We start from the raw sequence: 21,424 nt of genomic DNA, 5'->3' as shown, positions 1-21,424 counted from the left end.
AAGCGGGATTCTGTCAAGAGGGGAGTCTTCTAACCCTTCGAAACCAAAGCCTCGGGTCTACTCAGGAAACACCAATGCGTTGTTTGGCAGTGGGACATCTTCCAACACAGCAACTAGCGGCACTAATGCTTCCTCTTCCAATACAACCAATCGCGTCGCTGAGATTAACCAGGTGCAAACCCCACAAAATAACCGGCCCCGCGGTCAGTCCCGCAGTTTCTCCGCGTTTGAAGCTCCACTGTCATCTGTCATGGAGAAGTTAATCCAGTCAGGGCATCTGAAACCCCTTGACCCGACTCCTATGCCTAAGAACCCTTCACCCAACTTCAAAGCTAACCTTTATTGTGCCTACCACCAAGGGGCTGGACATCTTACGGACTCTTGTTTCCGTCTCCGACATGCGATCCAGGATCTCATAGATGAAGGAACTCTCCACGCTCCACCTCCACCAACCCAAAAACCAAACATCCTCTCCAACTCCCTGCCAAAGCACAATGCTGCTTCCCGCATCAACCAAATATCCATCAGCTCCACTTATATCAACCCTAGCTCCACTACATTCAACCCCACTGACCATATAACCTCAACAAACCAACCCAGGCCAGTCGTGCCCATCCCTTCTCAGCCCGAAGCCGAGATTTTCTACATCCATCTTGAAGAAGGACAGTCGTCCAATCCCGATGTGCCTCTCGCACGCCTGCAGAATGGAACGTTTGTGTTCAATGCCTCCATCAGCGAACTGTTTCACCAGTCCATTCCTTCCGTGCAGCTCAACTCTGCTTCTTCCTTGGACAGCCCGTATTTCGATGTGATGGATCCAAACTCCTCTCCGAATTTGATAAGCCGCTTTAGGTCTGCTGTCCCTTTTCTACCGGAACGGCAGGTTGATATGCAAGCAGTAGGATGAGCTATCGCCGATAATGACGATTATGCGGCCCCCATAATCCATGAATGGACGGAGCTAGAGTTAGACGGTTTCCCCCAGAACCCCGAATATGTCCCATTTAACCATGCTTGGTATGACACCTGGATGGCTAATTATGAGGCAGGCATGCTTGACCCTTTGGATGGATTCTCTTTGAACATGCTTTTTCAACAGCCTGAACCCGTTCTGCCTGAGGAGGAGTACTATTGGGATCCCGAGCCCGCGTGGCAGTTTCCATTAGAGTTCGACCTTAATCCTCTTCAAGGATATGCTCTGCCCGATCACGAGATTCAATTCATAGAGGAGGGTCTCGTTCAGGAGGAAACTCGCGACTTAGGGGAATGCTTTCTCCCTTCTACTCTTGACAGGCTGGTTGGCTCTGTAACTAACACTGAGTACGACCCTACATTCTACATCATTAGTGAGGAACTCTCGCGCCCCGCACCGCCTTATCCGACCGAGGAAGATCACAACATTATGGTTACGGACCTTGTTCCGCCAGCAGACCTCTGGGATGTTGATGATGTGGTTAATATCCAAGTTGGGTCCGAGGTTTGGACTGTCAACCGCTCTCTTGCCGATGGGGGACTCTGGGACGTCTCATTCATTGCTAACACGGAGCCCATTGGGGAGGCTGTAGCTGTTAAGGAGCCAGATTTCTGGGAGTCGCTGCTGTGGAACGATTTAGCTCAAGACCTCGATCTAGGCATGGAAGCACCTGTAGCCCCACTGCCTTCTGACAAAGGAAAACGCAAATTGGGGGAGGTCCCTGCTGATCTTTGGGATGACCGTCAAGACCTTCAAGCGATACCCTCTTTAGAGAACGTTCTCAACGTTACGAGGAGTGGACGAATTTTTCAGCCTTCCAATCTTCAGGCCGGGAGCTCGTCCAATTCTTCTAACAAAAGGAACGAACCTTCTGCATTCTCAAGGTCCGCACCGTTTGAGGCACCTTCTAGCCCCCCGAATGAGGACATGATTCAGAGGCAACTGGAGCGGATTCCTGCTGCTATATCACTCTGGGGACTAATCTGTTCCTCCCGCGAACATCGTCAGAAGTTCTGCCACACTCTCTCTCGCCTTGAGATCCAACCGGATGTCACGCCTGAAGCAATGATATCTATAATTCTCCCGCCTACTTCTAGGCACACCGTGGTCTTCACCGACAAGGATCTACCGATCGAAGGGGTTGATCACAATCGCCCCTTGCACATCACTGTTAAGAGTAAAGGACTCTGGATTCCCACTGTTCTGATCGACAACGGATCGGCAATCAATGTTTGCCCGTTGAGAGTGGCTTACCGTTTGGGACTGGCCAAGAAAGACTTTGCACCTTCCAATCTGGCTGTTAAGGCATACGACAGCACTCGTCGCGTGGTCGAGGGCACGCTCGTGCTCAAACTTGACGCTGAGGGGTTTGAGATGGATGTTGAGTTCCATGTGGTCGACATCCCCGCCACCTTTAATCTTCTGCTGGGAAGGCCGTGGCTTCACCGATCTGACATCATGGCTGTACCGTCTACTCTTCACCAAAAGGTTATGTTGGGACTGCCTACTGGAACTTTGACTATTTGCGGGGACTCGGGCATTCGCCCGCTTAAGGAAGATGGCACGCCTGTTTTGGGGATTGCACATGGCGAGGAAGACGTTGATCTTGGGGGTTTCTCTTTCGACACTTCTGGTTCGGTTTTGACTATCAACGTGGATGGGGACTTCATCATAAGCTCTGTCGCCTTGGACATAATGAGGAGGATGTCCTATTTACCTGGTCTTGGTCTTGGGATTCACCAACAAGGGATCCCGGAGTTCCCTGCCTTTCCTTCCTGCGAGGGCCGCTTTGGTTTGGGGTACTCTTCCTCTACCAAGGATGCCAAAAGAAGGAAATGCACGGGAAAACCTTGATCTCTCTATGGTGAACCCGACAGCTACTTTGTGCGCGAAGTGGGGAATGACGTCTACACCGGACAGCCTGAGCCTTTTATCGATTCAGTCACTGGGGATTTGCTGCCTGGGTTTGAGGTTTTCGCTGATGACACTTGGTCCTCCAGTGATGAAGAACCAGCAAGGGCGGAATTCAAAAGGAAGCTTAGTCAGCCCAAGTTAAAGACTGATTGGCTGGTGTCTTTTGATCAAGGGAGCTTGGAGCAGCTATTTTATGAGTTCTCCCAGGTGGGTTTGGCCAATGAAGCTGAAGAGGCCGAAGTGTTCATGCTCGGTTCCGACGACCTCAAGGATCCCCTCTCCCTCATCACAGAAGCAAAGGGTAGCCTTAAAAATTGCATTTTCAAACCACGCCTTACTTGCATTGATGATGTATCAGAGTTTGACACTGAGTCTGTTGAGTCGTCTGAGTCTAAGTCTAGCTCTGAGTCGGAGTTTGTGCCTCTTGGCCCTCCACGTCATGGCTTTTACTTTGAGTTTGATTCCCTTGTACTTGGCGACCCTGCAGGGTCTTATGAAATGAAGGAATCCGCTTCTGACTACTTGAATGATCTTTATATAAACTGTGTTGACCCCGACGATGAAGGGATAGATTTCGATGGGGACATTCCCAAGGAAATCCGTGCCCTCATCGAAAGGGAAGACGAAAGGCATGCTCAGCCGTTAAAAGAAGAAATAGTTTTAATAAACTTGAAAGACGAGAATGATCCCCGAATGGTTCAAGTGGGCTCCACTTTATCTCCAGAGGAACATCACGATTTCAAAGAGCTGCTCTTAGAATTCAGTGACATCTTCGCGTGGTCTCATCAAGACATGCCCGGCATCGACCCAGAAATAGTGGAGCATCGAATCCCCTTGCTACCAAATGCCAAACCTGTGAAGCAGAAGTTGAGGCGGATGAGGCCAGATTGGGTGCAGAGGATCAAGGAAGAGGTCACTAAGCAGATCGACGCCGGTTTTCTCATGGTTTCTCAATACCCTACGTGGGTTGCCAACATTGTTCCAGTTCCTAAAAAGAATGGGCAAATTCGAGTGTGCGTGGATTTCAGGGATTTGAACAAGGCAAGCCCCAAGGACGATTTTCCCCTGCCACATATCGATGTACTGGTTGATAATACGACGGGCCATGCCCTGCTTTCGTTCATGGATGGTTTCTCTGGATATAACCAGATTCTTATGGCGCCGGAAGATCGTGAGAAGACGACTTTCATCACCGAATGAGGGACTTATTGTTACTTGGTCATGCCGTTTGGTTTGAAAAATGCTGGTCCCACCTACCAGAGAGCCGCTACGACCATTCTGCATGACATGATGCACAAAGAGGTTGAGGTCTACGTAGACGACATGATTGCTAAGTCAAAAACTCGGGAAGGGCATGTTCCTGTACTGAGGAAGTTTTTCGAGAGGCTCCGAAAGTTCCGCATGCGTCTCAATCCACAGAAATGCACCTTTGGGGTCACAGCAGGTAAGATGCTCGGTTTCATGATCACTTCGCGTGGGATTGAGGTCGATCCATCTAAGATCAAAGCGGTGCTTGAAATGAAGCCACCAGAGACTGAAAAGGGAGTGCGAAGCTTTTTGGGGAAGGTTCAGTTCATCAGCAGATTCATCGCCAAGTTAACCTTAACTTGCGAGCCGATGTTTCGTCTACTCAAGAAGGACACCCCGTTCGTATGGTCGGATAGATGTCAGGCGGCCTTCATGTCCATTCAGAGCTATCTGCAAAACCCGCCTGTCTTGATGCCACCGGTGCCCGGAAAGCCCTTGATTCTATACTTATCTGTGAGTTCTACATCCATGGGATGCTTGCTAGCTCAAGAGGGTGACCAGGGAGTTGAGAAGGCCGTTTATTACTTAAGTAAGAAAATGGTTGGGTCTGAAGAGCGCTACACCACCTTGGAAAAAACGTGCTGGGCTTTGGTTTGGGCTTCCAAGAAGTTGAGACACTACATGCTGGCTTACCCAGTGAAGTTGATTTCTCGAATGGATCCACTCAAGTATCTGTTTGAGAAACCAGCTCTCACTGGTAAGTTAGCACGCTGGTTGCTCCTTCTGGCAGAATTCGATCTCGAATACGTCACGAGGAAGTGGGTAAAGGGGCGAGCCATCGCTGAGTTTTTGGCTGATCACCCTGTGGATGGACCGGAAGATGCAGATTTCGTGTTCCCAGATGAAGAGGTGCTAACAGTTGTCGAGGACGTCTGGACTCTGTACTTCGATGGGGCGGCCAATCAGAAAGGATTTGGGATCGGGGTCTTGCTAGTCGCCCCCGAAGGTTCTCATATTCCGCTTGCATTCAAACTTAACTTCGATGTTACAAACAACCAAGCTGAATACGAGGCCTGTATCGTGGGTATGGAGGCTGCACTCACGCTCGGCGTTGAACGACTCGAAGTCATCGGGGACTCCAATCTCGTTGTATCTCAAGCCAATGGGGACTGGAAGGTGCGTGAAGAGGGGTTGAAACCTTATCATCAGGATTTGGAGGGGCTAATTCCTCGCTTTAACAAAGTGACTTTCACCCACATCACTCGTTTGAAGAACCGATTTGCCGATGCACTCGCGACTTTGGCTTCCATGGTCGAATTACCTTTGGGAGTCAAACTCCACCCAGTCTTAATTGAACAACGGGACCGCCCCGCTTATCAATATGTCAACGCCATCGATGATGTCGATGATGGCCTACCCTGGTACCATGACATATGGAACTTCGTCGAGAATGGCACGTATCCGGCTGAGGCCTCCAAGAAGGATCAGACTGCATTGCGAAGGATAGCCGCCCAGTACATCATTTGTGGGGGAAAGTTATATAGGAGGTCTCATTGCGGAATGCACAAGCTCTGTGTCAACGGGGCCGAGGCCGTTAGAATCATGGAGCAGATCCACGAGGGGGTCTGTGGCCCTCACATGAGCGGCGTCATGCTGGCTGGGAAAATCTTGCGCCAAGGCTATTTTCTGGTCTACTATGGAATCTCAGTGTGTAGATTATGTGCGGCGATGTCACAAATGCCAAATTCATGCTAATCTAATGCATGTTCCACCCTCTAACCTGTTTGGCATGGCTTCGCCTTGGCCTTTCTCTGTATGGGGCATTGATGTCATCGGCATGGTCAGACCATCCGCATCAAATGGTCATAGGTTCATCCTCGTGGCCATAGATTATTTTACCAAATGGGTGGAGGCTGAATCTTATAAAAGCCTAACGGCAGTTCAAGTCGCTCACTTCATCAGGAAAAACATCATCTACCGATATGGGGTTCTGCAAGCGTTCGTATCAGACAATGGGAGTCATTTCAAAGGCAGGGTCCTGGAGCTCTTCGAAGAATTCAAGATCCAAGTCCATCACTCAACGGTCTATCGTCCCCAAACAAATGGTGCGGTTGAAGCGGCCAACAAAAATGTCGAGACAATCATCAAGAAGTCTGCAGAGTCTGCCAGGGACTGGCACGAGCAACTGCCTTTAGCTCTTTGGGGTTATCGAACGTCGATTCGAACATCAACGGGGGCAACCCCCTATTCCTTGGTCTACGGGATGGAAGCAGTTCTCCTTATAGAGCTTGAGGTGCCGTCTTTGAGGATCATGGTAGAATCGGAACTCTCGGAATCTGAATGGCTCAGTGGGAGATTTGTCGAACTCATGCTTTTCGATGAAAGGAGGCTTCGGGCCCTGTATCATGTTCAGGGGTATCAGCGGAGAATTGCCCGGGCATTCAACGAAAAAGTGAAGTCTAGAGACTTGGTCGAAGGGGACATGGTTACGAAAGAGATTCGGGCACCAGTTTTTGACCCCCGTGGCAAGTTTCGACCCAAACGTTCCGGACCTTACATCATCAAGACCATCCTTTCTGGGGGAGCGGCTCAGCTCATTGATCTTGACGGCAACGAATTCAGCTCTCTGGTTAACCTGGATCAACTCAAACGATACTATCCCTGAGAGAAGCTCGTTGGGCCGAAAACCACAAGGGTGGGCGGTTCCAAGCAAAAATTAGAGCAAGCCTGCTAGACCGAAAACCTGAGAAGGCGGTCTAGGCAAAAATAAATAGGCATTAATCAAAGCTCGCTAGGCTGAAAACCCGAAGTGGCAGCACTAAGCAAAATTTAGAGCGTAAAAGGAGAGTTAAAATACTCGAGTGAACCTTAGCCTGAACTACGTGCTGACCTGATTCCCTGAAAAGGGATACGTAGGCAATCTCTCCGTGAGATTCGGTCACAATCCTTCAACTTGATCCACGGTTTCCCATTACCAGGAGTTGACCCGATGCTTGGGTGACACGGCGGTTCAACACTTGGATCAAAAGGGAAAAACTCTCGAACTTTCATTTTTATTCAAATTATAACTTCTATTACACAGGCTGAGCAGTCTTAAAAAGATTAAAGCATAAAAACAGAATAAAGTGCTCGAGGCCTTAACAGGCTCACGGTTTATTCTAGATCATCAGGATTCGTCAGAAGTCAATTGTTGTTTTGCCTGCTTGCGATTTCCCTTCTTAGCCATGTTTGATATCGGTGCGTAAGTTCCGTGTTAAAGTCTGGGTCAGCTCCTCCGAGTTGCCGCAGGCCCCAGTCGTGCTCATACCCTCTCAGATTCTGGGCAGTGAAAGCAGGGACATGGAAATCTTTAGTCCCAGCTCGGTGGAATCCTTGGCTCATTCCTAGCTGACGAAGGATGCGTCCGGGGGATGTAGAATGTGAAAGCGGTCAGCCCAGCTATCACTACTCTCTCGAATCCTGCAGAACTCAGGGCCATGTCTGGAATGTTTAAAGCTTCATGCCGCCATGTGATCTCGTTCGGCAGCATTTCCCTCATAAATGCGCACCATTGATTCACAGACATTTTCGGATAGATCATACCCCGCTGGTGCATTCGGCCGGGCAGATGAGGCCAGTTTGCTTCCGGTGCTGTGAGCAATCCCAATTTGTCAGATAACCAGAGCTGCATGAGTGAAAAAAAAACAAGTGAGAAGTTACATAAAGCTTGAGAGAAAAGACAAGTAAGGAGCTTCGATATAGCCTTAGCTGAGAGATGAGGTAAAAACAGAACGTGTGAAAGCCGGAAAAAGGTGAGCTGAGTGAGAACTAAGCTAACCTGCAGTAGTAGTGGACTACCGCCGAACACGTCTGTTTGGCCGGAAGAAACCAAATCCAAACCTATGAGTGTCTCTGCCAGAACCAGTGGTACCACATTTCTCCGGGCACCCATTTGACCGGCGACGCTCACCAGCATGGGGTTGACTTGCCCATTTGGAGATACCAGTAAATAAGCAGCCAGCACGCCAATTGCCAGGGCAAATCGACGTCGAGCCTGCACGGCTATATTCTCTACGTCCCCTTCTGGCCCATACCACTCCATTAGGCGCATGATGTTGATTTGCCCTCTAGTTAGCAAACTTTCGGCCGCTCCTCTAGTAATATCAAGACTTGACTGTAACAGCTTTGGCATGCTCTTCCTATAAGGCGGCACGACAATCACGCTCGAGGCAACTCCTTGGAGGTATGCTTGGAATTCCTCCACGGTTGGGCACAGCTCGTTAATCCCAAACCTGAATACATAAACCTCTGGATCCCAGAATTGTAGGGCTGCCCTCAGAAACTCGGGACGGACCCTCACATTGCGAAGGAAACGGAATGCGGCCAGCCCGTGAAACCGGAATGACAGCCAATCTCCAGCAACAAAGGCCATGAGCCAGGGGCTAATTAAAGCAGGAAGGTTATTTGCCATCCTGCTTCCTCGTGGGACTTTCAAACTATGGGAGGAATGCCTTTCATTTGCAAAATATTGGCCTCTTTATAGGCAGAATGCATAGAGTGTCGTCCCTTCCCAGTACAAACATCCATGCCATGTGGCGTTTTCTTCTCCAAAGTGAGGGCATCTCTGCACTGCCCCCCCCCCCCCCCTGAAGTACTCTGAGCAGTTAAAGGTTGATGACGAGGCTTGGACGTCCAAAAATCTGAGATGGTCAAAATAAGGTGGCCTGGCACGGCCCAACCATCGCGCGAGTAAGAAACATCCACCCCATCGCGCGACATTCTCACTCCCTCACGCGATGGTTCAGCCTGCATTTTGACAGATTTCACCAGCTACTGTCCAATTTTGGTCGCGTCCTATTCCAAGGGTACTTTTGCAACTTTTGTGGTTCCGGCAAGTCAATGTGAGCATATGCAACCATATCCAAGCATCGGATTCGAGATATCACGTTTAACGAGGTTTTTGAACCCTCGGTGGCTCGTTTCAAGGCCAAATGTGTGTTTCGGAAGGTCGAAAATCGTTCCGGAGGGTCGTGTCCTTTTGTCTCAGGCCGTACAGGTCATGGTGACCTATTGTGACTGTACGGAGGTGTCGGTTTCAGTTTGGGACATAATAGAGTCATGTTTTCCCATCTCGTGTCCCTTTTGTGTCATTCGTAAGGATTTTGGGCAATTTTGCGTTTCGGGAGGTATTCCTCGAGTCCGTCAGCTCTCTTGAGTCATTTTGTATATTCATGACCTCACGAAGGTGTTCTTTTTATCCAAGTTAGAATATTCTGGGTTTTGGCTTTTGAATGTCCAATATTCCATTCCCTCGTATCCTCGTATCCTAACCGTATCCTGGGGTTCATTTTCGTTTTTCTCTGAGATTAGTTCTGTCCGTACGTATGTGTGCGTTTGTGAACAGTCTCGGTACATTATCAATGCAAGCATGGTATTAGTGGCGAGCGTTTACTTATTCTAAGTTCATTGCAAGAGTAAAATGAACTGAAAATGCAAATTTTATAGCTAATCCATATCCATCCATGTTAAAGCAAAGAATACTACTATGCATGCGGCGCTTAGGCCAGTCAAAAGTCATCGTGTCAGCTCGGGCACACTCGCCCATCAAATCAAAAAGGCACACAGGCCCCAAAAACGTGTATCAAGTATCAACTAAGGCACTCCAGCCTTCCATCTATCTACGCGGGCACGCAAGCCCAAAAGCAAAAATCAAAGATGTGGAAAGACAAATGAGGCTTCTTAGTAGCCCTCAGTCCTCCCCGAACCAGTCACCATCCCTGTCGTCGTCATCGTCGTCGTCTCTCTCTCTAGGATCCTGTCTAAAACCAGGATCATCGGCTGAATCGTCTGAACCACTGCTGTCAGGCGCCTCCTCATCCTCCTCTTCTTCTTCTCCCTCCTCTTCCTCTTCTTCCTCAGAATCCTCGGGTAGGATCAGCCGCTTCTTGCGGACCGGCTCGTCTTGCGAGGGCCTTTGGCGCATCTTCAATTGATACCTCTCCTCTGTGCGCGCCACGGCCTCTCGGGCCGCCTCCTCGCTCGCAGCGGGTGGCTGTACGCCCCGCTTCTGTGGTCTAGTAGTAGGTGGAGGAGCAGGAGTCCTGCTTGCTAGCTTCTTCTGTGGAGGCTCTCTCGCGCTCTTCCTCCTAGGAGCCGCCCGTCCCTGAGTCTGCATTGTAAAATTTTGCACATTTAGTATATGTTCTATGTATTGTATGTTTGCAAGCAGGTACAATCAATTTCAAAGTTGACGGCAATCAAAGTACACTATGTATCGAACAAAGCATGCATATGTCAAGTATCGAATGCAGGAATGTATCGTTTCTCTAAAGGATATACCTGAGATCTCTGAGCTGCCGGTGGTGGGTATTGCAAGTCCAAAGGCAGGCCACTTGCCGCCCGTCTTATCACGTTCTCCAATGCGAGCATACGCCGAACGGCTTCGTTCGCCCACTCATTAGGCACCTGCAAGGATAACTTGAACATAAGTAATGGAGTAATATTTCAAGGCTTTATGGAAGTACAATAATGAAGGGTACGATGCCTTACCGGCACAGTGACAGGCGCTGGCTCAACTCTGGCAGGAACTAGGTGTAGCTCGGCCGGATTGCCCTGAGAATCCACCACAGCTATACGCCATGTCAACTCTGGTGGCCCACCTCTCACAGGTCCACTCGGACCCCGCCTCGCGCGACTCTCGCCACTGCTCTGCCTCGCAGTGACGGCCCTCCTCTCCTCAGCAGCTCCACGGGCCTGACTTCGGACCTCCCTGAACTCTCGTACTCTCAGCGGCCCCGCCAAGCGCTCTCTCTGGTAAACTGCATAGTCCATGCCGGGACGCAGGTAGCGTGTCAAGTCGGTGTCAGGCCGCGTGAAGATCTCTAGCTCGGCCAACGTGTACTCCCCTGTGTGTGAGGCCCGTGGTGGAAGCGGTCCGGGCACCTGGAACCCTGCGTGGCCAAGCGACTGGCGTGTCACTCGGTCACCCAAGTACCACTGCCAACCAAAAGCCGACTCCAGCAGCACTCTGCTCGCCGTCACGGCCCTGCTCCTGGCCAAGTACTCAGGCTCTGACTCTGCCACTTTCCAAGGATCCCACTCTACCTGCGCAAGCAAGCAATGCAAACATCGGTCAGCGACAGCATTAAAGCAATAAAAGGGACGTATATTTATATTTGATGAAGTCGTGTCATACCTGTGAGGGTTGGAGCTCGTCTAGGTATACCCTGAAGCCGTTCAGGTCGCCTCACCCTCTTTTCTCTCCCATATTCTTTTTGCTCCAGATATGAGCACGTGGGAGGATCCCCAAGTCCAGGCTCTTTGTCACTGGACGGCACATGTTCAGAACTTCATAGGCCCAGAGCTGCACAGTTATCAAGGTTCAAATCATTAGTACAATGCAGGAATATATTTAAGCAGTTTATGTATTCAAACAGATAAGTACATAATGGAAAATGTGCTTTACTCAATTTTGATCATACCTCCCAAATCCGCCAGTAGCCAGCAGTGCTCATCTCAGTCCTCGACGAGTCCCCCATGAAACCATAAGCCGCGCCAAGCGCAGCCCCTCCCTAGTCAAAACGTGAAGCCGTCCTCAAATCCCTCAGTGCAGGCAAGTACGATAGGTGGACCTTGCTGCGCCTGTTCGGATACAGGGTGGCACCAAAAAGGTACAGCAAGTAAGCCCGGGCCATCTGCTCCGCCTCTTGCTCCGTTGCCACCTCCTTTGCAAGGTACCGGGTGAACTGCCCATATCTCGCCATCCCCTCCTCAACCTTGGGCACCTCTCCCAAGAACCACTCCAGGGCCGCCTCGTCCTCCTGAATGCCCGAGTCAAATGGGATGGGGTCGCCTCCAACTCTCAAACCAGTGATTGCTGCAAAGTCTGTGGGTGTCACTGTCATCTCCCCGAGCGATAGGTGGAAAGTGTTGGTGGTATCCCTCCACCTCTCTGCAAGCGCAACCAAGACCGCATGGTCATTTCTGGCCCGAGTCAGGGTCTGTATGAACTCCCCAAAGCCTGCCATATCCACCAACTGCCTTACCCTCTCCGGCAAACCCTGGTACAACGCCAAGGAGCTACAGGCGCCCCCGAAACCCCGAATGTCCCTCTGTCTCGCTCTCTCCTGCATTAGACACGGAAACAAGCAACAGGAGGTATATCAGCATGTGAGGCTTTCATTCTCAAGTTCTAGGTAATCAATACAACTTGGCAGTAGATGGTTGGTTCAAGTTATTATGTCGCATGCATGGCATTTAATGTGAACTGTAGTGTCACTATTTAGATCTACTTTAAAGGGTTGCACTACGTTCCTCGGTATTCAAGCACATGCATTGTATTGAAATGGCAATCACGAAAGTAAATGGGGGATTCTCAGAAATTTACCTCAGCCCAGCTGCTAGAAATGTGGGTATCGGGGTCTCTCAGAACGAGCTCGGGGTCGTACTCCGCTTGCCGTGGCTTGTATGCCGCAAAACCTGACGGTACAAACAGGTGTGGAACTGGTGACCTGTACCCCTCTGCTGAAAACGGAGCACGAGTCAAGCCCTCCGCCTCTGACACTGCTGTCACTCTGGGTCCCTCCCCCCTCGCTCCAACCTGCTCCTCGGCCTCCGCGTCCCTCAAAACCTCCTCCTCAGCGGCCCTCGCCCTCTCGGCCCTCGCCGTAGCCTCTGAAGCGGCTATCTCCCGCTCTCGCTCCTCTCGAGCCTCCAAAACGGCGGCCCCAATCATGGGATCCTCCTCAAGCAGCCGGGCTAGCCTCTCCTCGCTCAGAAACTCCGCAAGATCCTGTCTCGTGATCGGCCTGTGGCCCGATGACGTGGCCCCCGACCGAAACAGTACCTCCTCCTCCGGAACCTCTGCGGTGTCCTCTTCCTCGCTCGCCACACCCTTGCCTTTTGCCGGATCCCTTAACGGAGTCCCGCTTGGCCCGGCACCACCATCCTCGGCGCCTCCACTGCCTACACCCTCGGAACTGCCACCAACTACCACCGAACCACTCACGGCCTCGCTCGGGCCCAATTGCACGACCCCAGCCCTCACGGCCCCGATCTCAACTGTCGCGCGATGGTCTGACTGCGTCGCGCGATGATCTCAGTCGTCGCCAGTCTCCTGCATGCGGCCCTGTTCGCCATCGCCGCCGCCAGTTACCTTTGCATCAGTATCTACAGCCATCTCCGCCTGCGCTTGATCTCCTGTATTGACCTCCGTGGGTCCCCCCTCGTCCTCCGGACGATCAACCCTTTCTTCTCCACCGCCACCATTGCTATGATCCGCCATGGGTGCGTGTTCGGGCGTGGGTTTATCGGTTTTTGGTGAAGAAATCAAAAGGTTTGAGTTGTGGGTTTGGAGAGTTTGAGAATGGTGAGGAGTTGTGAGATTTCGAAATCACTGAAAACTGCTTCTGTAACGTCCCCGGGAAGTTTAAAAGCGTGGAACAGGTTGGGCCGGGTTTGGGCCATTCCCAGACCGAAGTCCTAGCGCGAGACCCTCGCGCGATGGTATGGCTCTGTCGCGCGATGATTCAAGTGGGCCTTAGGCCCAATCCAACCTCCGGACAGGCCCGATCCTGCTCATCCATCCTTTAAAAACACGCGGGTCTTCGTCTAGGCTCCACGACGATTTTGAAGCAGTGGTCCGCCCGCACCAAAATCAGCGACGATCCATCCGTCCGATTATGGATCAGCGACGATCCATCCGTCCGATTATGGATCAGCGACGATCCATCCGTCCAATTTCAATCAGCGACGATCCATCCGTCCGATTATCAATCAGCGACGATCTATCCGTCCGATTATCAATCAGCGACGATCCATCCGTCCCATTTCGAATCAGCGACGATCCATCCGTCCAATTTCGAATCAGCGACGATCCATCCGTCCAATTTCAATCAGCGACGATCCATCCGTCCAATTTCAATCAGCGACGATCCATCCGTCCGATTATCAATCAGCGACGATCCATCCGTCCAATTTCAATCAGCGACGATCCATCCGTCCAATTTCAATCGGCGACGATCCATTCGTCCAATTTCGCCGATCCATCCGTCCAAATTCGTATCAGCAATCAATCTGCTCCCCAATCCGTTGGTGCACGGTATTTGTATATACTTGCTAGCACTTTTCGTTTAAATCGGCTTTTGGGTGGATTGGATGGGTGTCTAGAAATCTTTGACGTTACACGTACCAGCCAATGGTGCTCCGCGTGCCGTCAAAGAGGGACTACTGTAGACACCCCAATTTGACTTCCCGATCGTTTTACTTTGTTCTTCGGTTTCTTGATTCCCCGATGATGAATCAGGTCGAAACAGTCTCGAGAACTTGGAATGGCTTGAGTTTGGCATGTGAGGAACCCATCCTTAGCCCTAAAACCTTTGAATCAGAACCTGGACCTTGGGTTTGATAGTTGCGCGACACACTAGGACCCTCGCGCGATGGTCCATCTGCCAGGTGGTGGTCAAAGTCAAAGCTTTGACCATTGACCCTCGCGGGGTTGGCTGGACCCTCGCGCGATGCTCTCACTTCATCGCGCGATGGTCAACACCTGTCATTTTCACCCAGATTGCGTGGTGGTCAGGGGGCTACAGGCCTATGTGCCCCCATTTTCTCGGCTGAACAGCGTTCTGGGGGGGCTCCCCTTGCACCACCTCACCCCCCATTCTCCCATCACCTTTGCTACCCCACTCCTCCACCAAGCAATTGTAACCAGCATTGTTGGCTGGTTACAAGGCCTTGGTTAGCCACCCACTAACCCCTTTTTCTATAAATACCCCCCCCCCCATGCTTCCTTGCAAAGGGTTACCAATCTCTCTCCAAGAAAGAAGAAGGCAAACTCAAGCACAAACATCTCACACCCCACTCACTCCCACATAATCACCCTCCAAATCTCACCATATCATCATTCAAGCCATCCCCAAGACACTCAAGCAAAGGTATAATATCTTTCTGCTCACTGTTCGAACCCCTGAGGGGGGCTGGCAGGGTCAAGGCTGGTAATCAATACCAGTTCTGGCCCTAAAGCTGGCAAGGTTTCAAGAGCTGTTACCTAGGAAACCCTCGCGCGATGGTCCCATATACTCGCGCGACAATTCTGTCCGTGTGAGATTGGACCACGTGGGGAAGGGACCCTGGTCTTTAAGTTTATTATTGTGTTTGTAGTCTTTTTAAAGTCTTTTAAAGAGCTTTAGCTCACCGCTTAGCTGTTTTGCATGTTGAAAATCATTGTTTAGCTTAGTTTATAACACCTCTTGGTTTGGAATGCTCTTGGGATGCTCCTGAACATGTCTCAGAGCCCTAAGTATGCAAAGCAATTCCTGGAAGTCCAGTCTGAACAATCGCGCGCCTGTGTCACTCTGTCGCGCGATGGTTCTCCGTCTTCCAGGGACTGCTCTTGCATGAGCAGTTTGGCCTTGGCCTCTGTTTAGACACCCCCACTGTTTAGGGGTTGCATTTTTATAATATTTCCATCTGTTTGTTGTAATATTGTTTACTTTCAAGTACCTATAAACTGCTTGGTTTGCACCTGGGTGAGCACTGGTCCTTCCAGAGCCCAGAAGGGGGTGAAATTCAAACCGTTGGTGAAGCGTCAATACTCGCGCGAGTATATGGTTATGTCGCGCGATGGTTTGCTTGCATGCGGATGAATTCACGCATGCAAGCTGGCTGTTCGTTCGTGCCAAAATCATACACAGCGCTATCTTGATGTATGATCGACGTTTTGAACTTCATTCCATTTATTACTTGTCATCTCACTCATCCATGCTATCTATCACATCTTGCAAACTGTTACAGTTTTAATCCCTTAAACTGTTCCCTCGCCCTAAATGGCTAAAGAATTGATTAATCAAACAGAATCGCAAACAAACATCTTTCGCAAATGCCTAAGTAGAGACCGATCTCCGGATTGGGCGAGAGGGGTGCCATAAAACCCTTCCCCTCTCGTAACCTGGCTCCCGAACCCAGATATGGTTATGACGGACTAGTACCTTAACTTTTTCAAATCAAACAGCGCAGCAAGTGCTTCGAAATACGGTTCCTTGGGTGTCGAACCTTCAAAACCCGAGTGGCGACTCTGTATTTTGCGAGCGCCTGCTTTCCCCGCACGCGCTCCCTCGACCCGGGCCCCTTGCCTCGCGTCTCGAAATCCAGAAATTCCGAAAACGGGCACGCATGCCCACAACTAGCCCAGTAGAGAATTCTATACTCAAGCTATATATAAATACGATGAAACATGCTATAAGAATGAATAATTTCCAATGAACGATAGAAGATACAAGAAGCACAATGAACCGACAAACAAGGACTTCGGAATTCAATACGCCTTATAGATATGCCTAACCATTCGTACAGTAACTAGGAGCAACTTTGAGTACAAATCAATCTAATCAACCCAATACTGTTTCTCTAATCATTTTAAGACTCCTTAAATGAATACCACCTTTACCTTTCCTCATTTCTTACCATTTACCTTCAAGCCTTTTTTTTATAAAAAGAAAATATTTCCTTTTGATTGCCAAAATAACTTTGAGAAAAACTTTCGACCTTTACGGGCCAAGCTCTGTTGATTCGCTTGAATACCAGAATCCGTTGATTTGTGCCCAAATACCGGAACCGTTGATTCGCTTAGGAATACCGAAGGATTTTTCATAAAAATCCTTTTTCCAAAACCAAAGTCCTTTCTTTTCAAAACTTTGATAAAATCAATCATTTATTTCTTCGTTCGACAGTTACCATCTCGAGCAACAAACAACTCAACAACATCATGAACTTCTATAACCAATCATAACTTCCTTCATCATACGAGACGTTCAACTATATTACCACCCCTTGCGTTACAGTGAATTCTTTCCACCTGGGTTTCCGCATTACCACACCTTGGGTTGCGGGCCCTCTAGAGTCTCCGCATTACCACACCTCGCGTTGCAGGACCCTCAATTCAAAATTATCAACTTACACATACACACACGCATTACCAAGCCACATACAAGAAGACAACGTTCTTAAGGTCACATTCTTTCATTTATCATCACACGAGGCATGACAAACTCATAAACACGTCCCCTTATACATAAATCAATACCTTAAACTCATGTTATTCCTCTAAGTCTATCACAATGTCCCACGTCATGCATCGAATCCACTAATGACTTTATAATGCACCACCCATTAGGTTCTATACTAAAATTCCGTGCAACGAACACCGAAGGAAGTTTGAAAGATCAACACGACGAATGAGGAGGATACGAATCACTCTATTACCGTTTAGACTATTTGACAGACCCTTATCAACCAACCATGCACCCCACGATAAACTTTACGGCCTACGATATTTAATGACAATTCCATAGTACGTTTCTCAATTCACCAATCATCACATCATGTTATAACACTTAACAAGTCTATATTGATCATTAATAAAAGCCACAAAATCTACTTCAGTCGACAAAGAGCATAAATAATACACGAGTATCCTTATCATTCAATTTTACACTTTTCTAGGTTATGACGAGAGCTCAAGGAGATCGATTGGTCAACAAATCTTTCAAGGTACGAACAATCAAGTTTAGAAGCGATTCAAAAGTGTTTAAAGAGTGCTAAAAGTGATCGGGGTTCAAACGAGTATGAGAAGAGCAAGACATGTCAAAACTGTCCAGAAAAATAGGGTGGGTATCAATACCCCAATATGAGGTATTGATACCTGGACGGCTGCTGTCCAGAAAAGGCTGGGGTATCAATACCCCGTTTTGGGGTATCAATACCCCGGAGTTTTTCAGCGAATTTTCAGACTTCAAAAAACAAAATCCCAACAACAACAACGAATCAAGGCACGATCCAAGCACATAATCACCTCATAAACACATAGAGAGAGTAAGAAATCCCTACCTCAAAGTCGGAAAGCAAACACGAAGAGAGATCGGCCATGCAAGCTCTAGAACTCAAATCTCAAAATACGCCAAGCACACTCATTGCCGAGCCGAACCCCATGAACAACGAGCTCAAGAACACGCGAGGAAGGTAGAATGATGGTTGTTTTTCATGGGTTTTGAGTTTTGGGGTGAAGTTTTGTGTGATGGGGCTAGAGAGAGAGAGAGCCGAAGGAGAGGGGGGAGAGTCGGCTGGGGAGAGAGAAAGATGAGGGAGATTTTTGATATCCTACATCACATACACCCCTTTTATACTAACATCCAACTCAATTACACTTACACTCCCTCAAACAACAATCCTATCATTTAAGCCCCAAATCAAATAAACTCACAATTTTCCCATTTATTCGGTATTTTAGCATTTATAAAACCTTTAAACCATTTTCGAATAATATGGGTCTCTACATTTACTGCCACCCCTTTTCCCCAGCAGGCAAATACATTTAGTGTTAAAACCTAAGGAGGGTCCAGTACCCAGGTCAAAGATGTAACCATGTAAATGTAACCATTATATTGTTGCCAAGATACCTCAATGGATTAACAATGTGTTACCCATCCTTACAAGTGCAAATAATGCTACTTTATTCAAAATCGATAAATCAAGACAATTATATGTGTACAACAAATTTGAGTAGGAACACCAAGTGTAGTTGATGTCAATAGTTGCTTTCCGAAGTTCGCAGCTAGCTATGATTAAGGGCTCGGCCAATAAGCCTCTCCGTATATGCTCATGTTTCATTTAATGGTCCTTTGTGTAGTATTTGTCCATCAATAAGTCAACACGACATTTTGACATGCTCTATTATAAATAAATAAAAGATTCTAATAAAAAGTGTTCCAATAAACAGCATTCCCTCTTCACTTGTCTATTATATCAACCATCATCTATCTCACGAGAAGAAGACTTCTCGAAACCTTAACTAGAGCCTACTATTTCATTTGACACCTCAACATGTTCCATAAGTGTACATAGGTGTCCTGAAAGTTTTCTAATGTGTCCCGACCATGTTCTAGAGTGCCTCATGAGTGTCCATATAAAAAAGAAAAGAACAACAAATGTACACTTGATTTGAGTGTTGGACACGTGTCCAAACAGAGTGGCAAGTGGCTAACACTGGCATATGACCTCCGACGTGTTCCTGCTTCATGGGTTGCAGTTATTAAGCATGAAAGGGTTGCAGTTCAAGATTGTGTTCACCAAGTAATTCACATTCCTACCATGTGTTTATCCTATTGGAAACTTCACGACAGTATATGTGGTTAAGGAAAACCCAAGTGAAACTCTTCAGCATGGAATTAGTGGCAATGTTAATAGTCAAGATGTGAATCAAGGATGAGTTTTCTACAACTAGGGGAGACTGATGCAGCCCACTAGCTGAAGACATGATCAATAAGCCTCCTCATTGATGCTAAGTTTCATTAGTTATCTTTTAGTTTGTATTGCAATTATGTCAGAAGTCCTACACTATATTTGATTTTTATTTACCGTTCTTGGAAATACAATAATTATGCCAAAAGCTTTGTGTTAATGTATAGGTGGTGCTTCAAAGGCGGCTCGGACAAAATGCAAACAATAAATTGTTGGTTAGTATATTACATCAATTCCATAAATTATGTCTTACAAGTTACAACCCCTTTGAGGATTTAATTTCAGCCATGGAGCTTGTTCTTAGCATTGGCAGCAATTATTTAGACAGAAAACGTCATTGGATTATGGCAGTCTGTTTTGCTGCATCACTTTTTGCCCACTAAGGAAACTGTGGCAATGGAAGATGAAAATATTGAACACGTCTTCTTACATTGGCAGCTTACTAATAAATGGGGTCAACATCCAACTGAACATGTGCACGAGCCACAAAGCATACTTTTATACGGTGGAAAGACAGACTTTGGTGTGCCAAACTTGGAAGAACCCAAAAGCCCTCTAGAACCCAAAAGCCCTCTAGCCTTGTACAATACTAGCTATGTAATTTCAACCAATTCTTTAGTTCAGTTTCATGCTGTCATCATGTACCAGAGTAGTATAGATAAAGAAGGATGGCATGATGCCGTGGCAGAGTTTTCATATTAGAAGTTGTAAAAAAGAAAAGTGGTAGTCAAGGTAGGTTAAATATATAGGTTTGATTTGGTCATACGAGTGAATCACCGAAGCGCGTGAAGCCTTAGGAGCTTCCAAAGTTCCCTTTACTATACAAGGGAGCAGAGCGCTAAGAAAGAGAAATTCTGATCTCATTGCCTATTGGTTCTTTTGATATGGAATATGGAATATGATTCCGTCCCCTCATCCCAAAAAGCCTTTCTTTGACTAATTAGATTAGATATCCTTATTTAGTAAACTTCTGGTCTATAATGCAGCCCTTCGTAACAAAGCCAACAAGCAATTAGTTAATTAACTTCAGACAAACACACACTACATAAACTCCAGTGAACTTCTAAAGTTGCACTATTGTAGAACAACCAACCTATCCACTCTTGGGCACTATGTCAAGATAATGCATATGTAGGCAAGTAAGGCATGTACGAAAAATTAAATACTCAGCCAATCCTAGCAAAAATCAAATCAAACCTGTTGAGCACTCTTTGAACTTGCTGTTTACTTTTATCAGTGCAATATGTATTCTTCTCTGACTGTGGAATCAAGAAGCAAACGAATGATGAAGGTCAGGATATTAATAAAGAAACAAAGGTTAATCCATGCACTTACAATAATACACCAATATTTGTGCATCGACATTAATAAGCATATTATATTCTCTCAAATAATTTAGGGACACTAGAACCCAGCCATTAAAACACAACTAGTGGACCACTTCAAAGTTTTTCTTTATAGTTGTTTCACAAAAGGTAGGGTAGGAGCCCACGTAACTTAAAATAAATTATGCTCTTTTCTCAACAAACTATTTATATAAAATGGAGATTTAAACAAGATAGAACATTTAGAGCACATAGACCCAAAAAAAAAACTCCTAATTTCTAATAAACAATGCAGAATCACAAACCCCCAAAATCCAACCCTGTTATTGCTTAACCGTACATAGATGTCTGTTAAATATTTAAGAAAATCACTGTCAAAATCGCTGGGTTTGTGCATGTTCGAAAGCTTCTCACTCTACAACTAGGTTTGTGGCTGGTTTTGCTTAATCGTACATGATCAAAAGCTTCTCACTCTAATTTCGACATGGTTGAGTTAGTGCGATGATTCAATCTGATGGTTGATGGCAGATCAACGGGGTGTGTGTGTGTGTGAGAGAGAGAGAGAGAGAGAGAGAGAGATGGGAACAAACCCATTTAGATCAGATTGTTGGAAAAATAGAGGAGAAATGACCAAACCTTTAGGTGGAACACAAATCAAAACGTGATGCCCTTTCTCTCCGAGAAAACGGTG

At 47.6% G+C, this 21,424-nt stretch overlaps 1 protein-coding gene across 1 annotated transcript in view; it reads right to left on the bottom strand.

Moving 5' to 3' along the window:
- Positions 1–20,673, bottom strand: part of LOC131327055 (uncharacterized) — a 50,915-nt gene extending 30,242 nt beyond the window's left edge. Inside the window, exon 1 of the mRNA XM_058360048.1 lies at positions 20,606–20,673. The gene's annotated coding sequence lies outside the window, so the exon portion shown is untranslated. The remainder of the gene's footprint in view (positions 1–20,605) is intronic.
- Positions 20,674–21,424: the final 751 nt, after the last annotated feature.

This window comes from Rhododendron vialii, chromosome 5a, assembly GCF_030253575.1.
Source record: "Rhododendron vialii isolate Sample 1 chromosome 5a, ASM3025357v1".
NCBI classification, from domain to species: Eukaryota; Viridiplantae; Streptophyta; class Magnoliopsida; order Ericales; family Ericaceae; genus Rhododendron; species Rhododendron vialii.
This window is presented reverse-complemented; position numbering and strand designations above follow the sequence as displayed.